Here is a 10,302-nt window from a genome sequence, read left to right on the forward strand (position 1 = left end):
GAAAGAAAAAGAAGAGAAAGAAAGGAGGAAGGAAGGAAGGAAGGAAGGAAGGAAGGAAGGAAGGAAAGGAGGGAGGAAGTGTGGAAGGAAGGAAAGGAGGGAGGAAGGGAGGAAGTGTGGAAGGAAGGAAGGGAGGAACTGAGAAAGAGAAGAAGGAAGGAAGGAAGGAAGGGGAAAGGAAGGAGGGGGGGAAGGAGGGAGGGGGAAAGGAGAGGATAGGAAGGAAAATTTCTCTTTCTAAAGAGAAAATATGTGTATGAGTCAGTTAGCAGGTGCACCAGGCAACAAAGCTAAAGATTAGGGGAAAAGGCTTTCAATGGTATGGCGTCTGCTGAGAAGTAGCTAACATTTATTAAAGCTTACCCACTTTGTCTCACTTAATTCTCATTACAGATAATACTTTCATTTACTAATTCAACCTCAAAGATGAAGAAGTTTAAGTTAGGAGGGGTTAGAAGACATACCCAACTACTAAATAACAGATTGAATTGCATCCCAATCTATTCCACAGCAGAGTCTCTTAAACGCTGGTCTAAGATGATGTGTCTAAGCAATAGTCTATTAAAGAATTATTCAATGAGTAGGGCTGGTGCAAGCTGAGTTCAGTTGAAATAATTAGCTGAAATAATCTACGATTTACCTGAAAGAGGAAAAGAATGGCTATGAAAATGTAAGAAACCACGTAAAGACTAGCCATGAATGTACTAAGAAATTCCAATAGCTCACCATCAGGCAGAATCTGCCTTCAGGTTACTTACAGCCAGAAAAGGTCTGTGGTCTTTTTTTTTTGGAAATAAGCAGAAAAGTACTTAAATGTGAATTCTGCTTAAAGTTACAAGAAAATACATGGATTTACACGAAGCTTTGTAAATTTATTTACTTCCAATTAAGATGTGTGTTAAAAAACAGAAAAACCCTCTGCATTTCAAGTATAGACCAAGATGTTAAGGATTTTCCTTGCTTGTTAAATTGCTGGAGGGTAAAAGTGAATAAAATTCTCAAAGAGAAACTGGGATAGTTTTCACTTCCTGGGAATAGTGATGCCATGTTTACTGTTGGCACATGAGAAAGAATGAAGAAATGTGTTTTTCTAAAATTATTAAGTAGGGTAAATTTGCCATTTCATTAAGTAAGAGAACAGAATTCCAAGCCTATGTTGTGAATAAGTGGTGATAATTTTTGACCTACAATGGGCAGTACAATGTACCAAAAAGAGCCTGGAATTGGAAATCACTGAGACATATGTTTCCATCTGTTTTCACAATTTGCAAAACAGGCAACTTACTGAAGTCTTCTGATGGTCAATTTCGTTTTCCATAGAATGGAAGAAGTCAACACCCAAACCTCAGAGAACTCAGCCACCATCCAAGCACTAGCATGAAATTGCAAGATTACTGTTTCTGTATCTACATAATTCCTTTTTTAATATTTACACACCTGTCGTGTTAATATTTCTGGAACTGGGATATTTCTTATAATCTATGTATATATTTAGTGTGGTGGGGTTTCTTCTTTTTTATTTCCTGAAAGGTATTCTTAAATTACTGGTACGTCTTACAGTAAGATCTCAGGATTAGGGAAACACAGAATTAAAAGTCACTAAGACGGACATCCTATAATTAGGTGGTCTTGGTGGAAAAAGTCAGTTCATGTAAAAGTGTTATTTCTGGACAGTCAGAATATCTTTATCTATTACAGTGAAAAATTATTTAGCTTACCTAGATTTTTTCATTACATGACAAGTGTTGTTCCCCATAACTAACATTGTATTATATCGATTTTACAAAGGAGGCAACAGATTTAGAAAGGTTCATTAAGTCTGTTCCTCTTTTTTTCCAGGTACTCATTGTTCTTACTTTTCTTCTATATATCAGGGCTTAGAAGTCAGAAGATAACTTGAGGAAGCTGTTGAAATAATTTCAGCGAAACGTAAAAAGGATCTAAAACATAGCAGCAGTAGAACTACAGAAGAGGGAAAAGAATAAGAAGAATCCACAGAATTTAGTAGCAGAATGGACAAATCCCAAGGTTCAATTCCACAGTGCAATTCGTAGGTCTCTCTAATAAAGGAGGTAGAGGGAATACGTATACACACATACATATATATGGACACACACACATCTATTTACTATACATATTTTCTTCATTATTGTGTGTGCATACGTATACATATATATGTATATATATATACATATACATACATATATATACATATACATACATATATATATACACATATACACAGATTTTATGGATAGATAGATAGATAGATAGATAGACAACTTCAAAACATTGCAAAAGAGCAGGCCACATCAGAGATAGTGAAATTTGAAGAGGTTTGAATCAGATGAATTTGGATACAATTTCATGGAAAAACTTCAAAAACAGGAATAAGTACCAGAAGGGCTGATTTAGACATAAAAGCCAGTTTTCCCAACACAATGCACGGATAAGCTCAGTTCAGCACAGACCAGGGGAATAGATTGCTGTCGATTTAATTGACTGAAGACACGTGGAGGGGCCCTGCCATCTCGGTGGTCCTTCTGGACCCCAACTCCCACCTGAGTGTACAAAGGAGTTAGCTGCGTATCTCTTCCCTTTGAAAGTAGTTCTCACACTTTATTAGGCATTAGAATTACTTGGAAGATTGTTCAAATGCAGATTTTGAAGGCTGCCCTCAGATTTTCTAGTAAGTTTGGAGCAAGGTCTGAGAATCTGCATTTCCAACAAGTTCCCAGGGGACGCTGATGCCCTTGGACTACACTTTGAGAACCAGAGCCCCAGGCTGCAACTCCAAAGCTTACATCTGCTTCTGATTGCCCTTTATACTGCTGTCGAGACCAGAATACAAGAGCAGTAGCTCCCAGAAGGAGGTAACACGAGAACTACACACACACACACACACACACACACACACACACACACAAAGAAAAGAAAAGAAAAGAAAAGAAAAGAAAAGAAAAGAAAAGAAAGAAGAAAAAAGAGATTGGAAGCAAGAAGACAGCCAACCCATGACTACAATGGATAAGCCTCTCACCTGAAGGATTAGAAATTTTCTTACTTTCCTGGAAGTTCCTTGCACATGTAACTTAATGACAACCTGCATTTTGGCCCGCGTAGCCGCTTACCTGTAGGAAACTGAGGTAGAAATTATATCCTGTGAAAATGCCCATGGCAAAAATAGCTAGTCCCAGCCACTGAGTAAATATTTGCCAAATACCTAAAATGGCTAATTTACTCATTCATTGAAAAATATGAGGGGCGCCTGGGTGACTCAGTCAGTTAAGTGTCCGACTTCGTCTCAGGTCATGATCTCACCCTTCGTGGGTTTGAACCCTATGTCAGGCTCTGTGCTGACAGCTCGGAATCCTGGAGCCTGCTTCGGATTCTGTGTCTCTGTCTCTCTCTGCCCCTCCCCTGCTCTCACTCTGTCTGTCTCTATCTCAAAAATAAATAAATATTTTAAAAATTAAAAAAAAATATGAACAAACCATCACAACTCTCCAGGAACACGAAAAAAAATTAACTACATATCAGAGAAGCACTAAGATGAATAAACAAAACGTTTCAACCCAGTGGAAAGAGAAAGAATGCAGAACACAAAGCAGATGGTCAAATAAAAATATTGATTAGCGTCTGCAGAGATTTCTGACATAATGTAGCATCCATAAGGTAATATAGGTATATAGAAGGAGAAAGATACATAGAAGGAAAAATCACAAAATGGAAAGATTTTTGAGACATTAAAGATATATCTGTTGGGCTTCTGGTTCCACATGTAAGGAGATTGGAAGTTGCCCACCACTACCACACCCTAACAAGTAAAAATCTGAACACAATGAGAAATCAACTCTTCTTGGATTCATAAAAGAGGGAGGACACAGGGAAAACCACTGACCCCAAGACTGAAGAGACAGACAGGCTAATACCTGGAGTCATGGCTTATGAGGGCAGGGACTTACAAGCTAAAACTTCCACGGGTACCAATGCCAGAGTACCAAACCTACACTGTAATTGATGAACTGATGCTGTTTCAGTGTGTGGGGGCAACTCTGAGAGTTAAAAACTCCAGGGGACCCGGTTATGGTAGGGGGAGAGCCCACAACCCTGTGAGATTTACCTCTGGGAGGTCAACCAGAATCCCACAGAAAATGTTACAGAAAGATGTCCTCAGGCTTCCAGCAGGGGGAGGGGAAAAGAACTCATTCTGAAATAGCCAAAGCATCCTGTTCTTAACAAGGCCCAAACTTAAGGGAAACTAGACAACTATAGCCTAATCAGCCGGGGTATTGTTGAAGCTTGATCCAATGTGTGGAAGGGAAATACTAAATTCCAGCCACTCTAGTTATCCTGTCCCAACTAAGGGGGAAGAAAAAAAAAAAAAAAAAACCCTGAGAAAAACTTGCTGAGTTGGCAATCCAGAGTCTAAAGACTGAGACCCAATCACAGCACTGCATAGCACTTTCCATCACCCAGCATACCTCACCACCATGTTACTATAGACCTATTTACAGCATACAAACCATGTCAAATTGAGATTCTTCAAGGTTGAAAATCAAAGCCACTTTTCCTCCCACTCTGTGCTCTCGTGGATTATAACATATCAGTCCCTGACTTCATTTACCAAAATATGCAAAATTCTTAATCTCCAACCCAAATGACCGACTGAGCTCTCAATGATGTGACATTTCCACTGATGTGACTCAAGTTCACATCAAACTAAAGATTTTCTTTTTCACATAGGAAAGCAATTTGTTCCATTATAAGCACTTACACAGTTACTCACGGGGAGTGACAGGCCTGCTGGTGAAACAGGTCACCCAAAATAGAGATGGTGCCAAACTAGTGGTCAGGGACTAACTTTTCACTTGGCTCTGTTCCTTCCTCACTTTAGCCTTTACTTAAAGGAGTCTGAAAAACTTGGGGATACAGCCTAATAAGAAAAATAACCACAAACAGTATCCCCCTTTCTGTAGCTACTTCAGACCTTTGTTACCAGTAAATTCCTGAAGAAAATTTTTTTTTTACTTTTTTGTAATGTTTATTTATTTTTGAGAGACAGAGAGATAGGGTGAGCAGGGGAGGGGCAGAGAGAGAGACACACACACAGAATCCAAAGCAGGCTCCAGGCTCTGAGCTGACAGCTCAGCACCAATGTGGAACTTGAATCCATGAAATCTGAGACTGAAGTCAAATGCTTAACCGACTGAGCTACCCAGGCACCCCCTGGAGAAAATGCAAATATAAGTCTATGGATTTACTGAATCAAATCCCCCAGTTAATATTTAGAAAACACCCTCTGTTTGGGCTATACCATTGTTGATGGTACTTATCATAGAGGGATAGCCAAAGTTCGTGTGTCAAAACCAGTGTTAAATCAACCTCAGGGTTGAGAGGGAAAAAAGAGGGAGTTTAAAATCACAAGAAGCACCAATATATCTAGGACCCCTGTCTTTCTGGATCCATGTGTCCTTCAGGATCGTCATCATTATAAATGTCTCTGCCATTTGCCAAACCCGCATGATATTGTCTTCTGATACAGAACAAATCACTCAAGTTTCGTTGGGATTCCAGGAGAAATGAGATATCTTGGCAGTGTGACCACCATGAATAGAGAATTCTGGTGGCCTGTCCTCTGCATCTTCTGAGGATTGTTTCTCTCCAGTGTTACTCAAATCCCAGACATTCAGTCTGTGATCAGTACCACCGGAAGCCAACATAGTCTCCTTGTGAGGTGACCACTGAACTTGGAATATTTCATCCTTATGTGATTCAAAGGAATGCAACTTAAGCTTCAGATTTCTCAAATCCCACAAGGCAACAGTCTTGTCAGCTGATCAAAGTGTAAGAGACTCTTAAATATGGGGAACAAACAAAGGATTGCTGGAGGGGTTGTGGAGGGATGCATGGACCAAATGGGTGAGGGGCATTAAGGAATCTACTCCTGAAATCATTGTTGCACTATATGCTAACCAACTTGGATGTAAATTTAAAAATAAATAAATTATTTAGAAAAAAAAAGAATGAACTCACTATAAGGATTGAAAGAGAGGTAGTTAGTTCACTTCGGCAGCGTGAGCATCAACTGAGGGGCTTGCTTTGGAAGTATTGTTTGAAGGAGTATCTCAGATCATAAATTTCTGATCATCAGCAACTGACCCAAACAGAGACTCAGGTGGCAGATGCCGGGAAACATTTTCTACTACTGCTGTATGCCCTGTAAAGATGGTCTTCACATCCACAACTTTTCCTTCCTTTAGAACAGTACTGATGTCCCAGAGGAGGATGGTATGGTCATCTGAATCACTAAGTAAGTGCCCACTGAGATTTGGGTTCCAGGAAAGTCCATAGCCTTCCTTCTGATGTCCATGGAGATGCAAGTCTGGGTTGCACTCTCCAGAAGGGTCTGGTTTGGAAGGATGTTTGGTATAGTCAAAAAGAAGAACATCACCGGATGGAGTCTTTGTTGCAGTGACACAAGGGTCCTGGGGCATATCGTGGTGGCCTGTTTACTTCTCCTTCATGGTTGATCTTAATTTCTATTTCAAGGTTTCCACTAACTGAGTCAAAACCTCCAAATTCTCCTTTCTCACTGCCACAGTGGGAAGCATCAAACTGAACGTCATCGTTAGGGAGCTGCACACGGGCTATCACAAGGAGGTTTTGTTCATCCCATGTATGTGTTCCCAGGACAAGTCGATGAGTGCTGAAGTCTTTCCCTTCTGGTCTGGTTTCATCCGAAAGTCACTGTGCAATTAGGCTAGGCCACTCCAGAGCATGAGTCATCACCAAATCGTAAAGAAAAGAAGAAAACGGATGTTCTTTATCCATATTTTGTACTCTTCTTTGATCACATGTTCTTCTACTGCGTCGGGGGGCGGGGGGTGGGGATCCTGGTGTCGAGTTCTGCATGCTGGCGCTATTGTTTCCTCCAAACTAAAGATATTTAAACTGAAATTATTTCATTTAGCATCACACTCTCCAGTTCCACCCACATTGCTACAAAAGGCCATATTTCATTCTTTCTTATTGCCACGTAGTACTCCATTGTGTATATAAACCACAATTTCTTTATCCATTCATCAGTTGATGGACATTTAGGCTCTTTCCATAATTTGGCTATTGTTGAGAGTGCTCCTCTAAACATTGGGGTACAAGTGCCCCTATGCATCAGCACTCCTATATTCCTTGGGTAAATTCCTAGCAGTGCTACTGCTGGGTCATAGGGTAGTTCTATTTTTAATTTTTTAAGGAACCTCCATACTGTTTTCCAGAACACCTGCACCAGTTTGCATTCCCACCAACAGTGCAAGAGGGTTCCCGTTTCTCCACATCCTCTCCAGCATCTATAGTCTCCTGATTTGTTCATTTTGGCCACTCTGACTGGCGTGAGGTGTGTTATGCTAAGTGAAATAAGCCATACAGAGAAAGACAGATACCATATGTTTTCACTCTTATGTGGATCCTGAGAAACTTAACAGGAACCCCTGGAGGAGGGGAAGAAAAAAAGAGAGAGAGAGAAGTTAGAGTGGGAGAGAGCCAAAGCATAAGAGACTCTTAAAAACTGAGAACAAACAGGGTTGATGGGGGGTGGGTGGGAGGGGAGGATGGATGATGGGTATTGAAGAGGGCATCTTTTGGGATGAGCACTGGGTGTTGTATGGAAACCAATTTGACAATAAATTTCATATATTAAAAATATAAAATAAAAATAAGCTGAAATCATGATGTTCATTTTCTCCTACATCCCTCAACTAATAAGATGACACAATGTAGGCCAAATATCTTGAATCATTTTGATGCTTTCATTTCCTTCCCCTATTTTATCACCAAGTCCTACTGATATTATAGCTTAAACTACTACAAGCTGCTACTGTTCTTTCTGGGGACCACCGAAATAGATCTCTAAGTGGTGGACCCACATTGTTCAGCTGTACCTCCCAATGCATTTTCTTTGCTGCATTCTACAGGATCTTTTTAAATTGGAATTTATTACAACCGTCTCTTTCTCGCCTACCTCAATTTAAAAACCTTCAATGGGATTCTCTGTTGCTTAAAAATGTTCTGCGTGATCTATTGCCTACTAATGTCTTAAGCCTTATCTTATACCTGCAGCCCTCAAATTTCTCAACTTCTTTATTTCCTTTGCCCACTTTAGCCTTGAATAATCCAACCTCTATCACTTATCCCCATTGTTTTCATCTGTATATGTGTGTGTGCATGTGTGTATATACATATATTCACATGTGTAGATACATGTATATCTTTTTTTCTCTTTTACCTGTTTAGAAAATATTAAATTATTTAAGCATGAGGAAAATTACAAAAAGAAGATATGATGTCAGTGGTACCCACTACCCGTACGTGATAAAGGTATCATTGCCAACATTGCCACCTGTCACTTAAAAAAAATACAATATTTTAGATACAGTTCATGTTCCTTTTGAATGTCTTTCCAATTCCATTCCTCTCTTTCCCAAGAGGCATCCATGTCCTGAAATTCGTGGTTATCCTATCTACCCAAGTCCACAAATCCATATATATATTTATTAACCCTTTATTTTCTCTTTTCCCACCCCCTCTTTCTGACTAACACATCAATCTATTGCAATGCTTTTTTTTCACTTTCCATTGTTATATAAAAGTAATCTCATTATAGTTATAATTCTGCAAAGAGTTTTCACTCAATGTTATAATTCTGATATTCATAAATAACAATATGCATAGAACAATGTATTCATTAACACTGGAAATATTCACCTTTCCTCTGTTGATGAAATATTTATTTTTTGTTTGCCTTTTTTTTGCTACTATAAACAATGCCACGGTAATATCCTGATATGTCTCCATGTGCATATGTATGTAAGAGTTTCTCCCAAATATGTACTGAACATGGATGGATATTACTGTATGCACAACTTCAATATTGCTAGATATTGGCAAATTGCTTTCCAACTTTGCTGTAGGCGCTTCCACTTAAAGCAGCAATATTTAACTTTCCACCTCCTCATACCCACAGTATTGATGACTGTGAGATCGCATCTAACACTATAAATTGTCCTTATCTGATTACTAAAGATTAAGTTTCTTTTCATATGGGTATTAGTCATTTGAATTTCTTCTTCTTAAATTGACTCTAGATATCATTTGCCCATTTGATTTTTCTTTTTGGTTAGTCTGTCCTATCGATCACATACATGCATTTTATCAACATTCTTCAAACTAATCCTGAGCTCATTCAGTATGCTGCAAATATCATCTCCCAAAGTGTAGACAATTTTTTTTAATTTTTTTTGATGCTTATTTATTTTTGAAGGAGAGAGAGGCAGAGCATGAGTAGGGGAAGTGCACAGAGAAAGACACAGAATCTGAAGCAGGCTTCAGGCCCTGAGCTGTCAGCACAGAGCCCAATGCGGGGCTGCAACCCACAAACTGTGAGATCATGTGACCTGAGCCAAAGTCGGATGCTTAACCGACTGAGCCACCCAAGTGCCCCATTATAGCCTATTTTAAAACTTAGTTCAGTTAGCAAAGTCTTTTTAGACATGGGGAATTTTTAAAAATACAATGTCAAATTTACCCACATGGTATATTTTATTTTTTGTGGTTGTTCACTGTTCACGAAACCTTATCTCACCATGATATTCTCCTATATTTTTCTCTAAGTATTCTAAAGGTTTCCTTTTCATATTGAGAGCACTAGTCCTTTTGCTCGGTATACAGGGCAAGGTGGGGATCTAATCTCACAGGTTTCCAAATCAAATTGTCAAATACCTGAAAGCAATTTATCAAACAGATTGAAGATGGACAAACTGAGCCCATGGACCCGCTGCCTATTTTTGTAAATAAAATATTACTGGAAGACACCCTTTTTGTTCTTTTATACAACGTATTTTGCAACTTTTGTGGTACAACAAGCAGCACTGAGTAGTTGTGACAGAGATAGTACCTAAGATAGTTACTACCTGGACCTGCAAGACGAAATTTGCCAATCCCCAGAACATGCGATCGTTTCTTTACTGTTTTAAAAAACGAGAACTTGTTATATACCAAGTTTCAGTAAAGGGTTTGCTTCTGGACTCCCTCTTCTGTTCTGTCTGCCTACAAATCCACTCTGCTGGGAATATCACACTATTCAAATTTCTAAAGCTTTATAACATATTTGGTTACCTGGTATAGCAAACTCTCTCCACTTACCTCCCACCTGACTCTGCTCTAAAATTTTTATGACTGTTATCAGACTTTTATTAATCTGTCTGAATTTAAGATCACTCTGCTAAGCTCTGTGAAAAGCACATTTAG

At 39.1% G+C, this 10,302-nt stretch overlaps 1 pseudogene; it reads right to left on the minus strand.

Annotated features, from left to right (window-relative positions):
• Positions 1-5,439: 5,439 nt before the first annotated feature.
• LOC124506566 (histone-binding protein RBBP4-like) lies at positions 5,440-6,801 on the minus strand (annotated as a pseudogene).
• Positions 6,802-10,302: the final 3,501 nt, after the last annotated feature.

This window comes from Lynx rufus, unplaced genomic scaffold, assembly GCF_022079265.1.
Source record: "Lynx rufus isolate CCGP_SWC_20201006 ecotype Redwood Valley unplaced genomic scaffold, mLynRuf1.p SCAF_11, whole genome shotgun sequence".
NCBI classification, from domain to species: domain Eukaryota; kingdom Metazoa; phylum Chordata; class Mammalia; order Carnivora; family Felidae; genus Lynx; species Lynx rufus.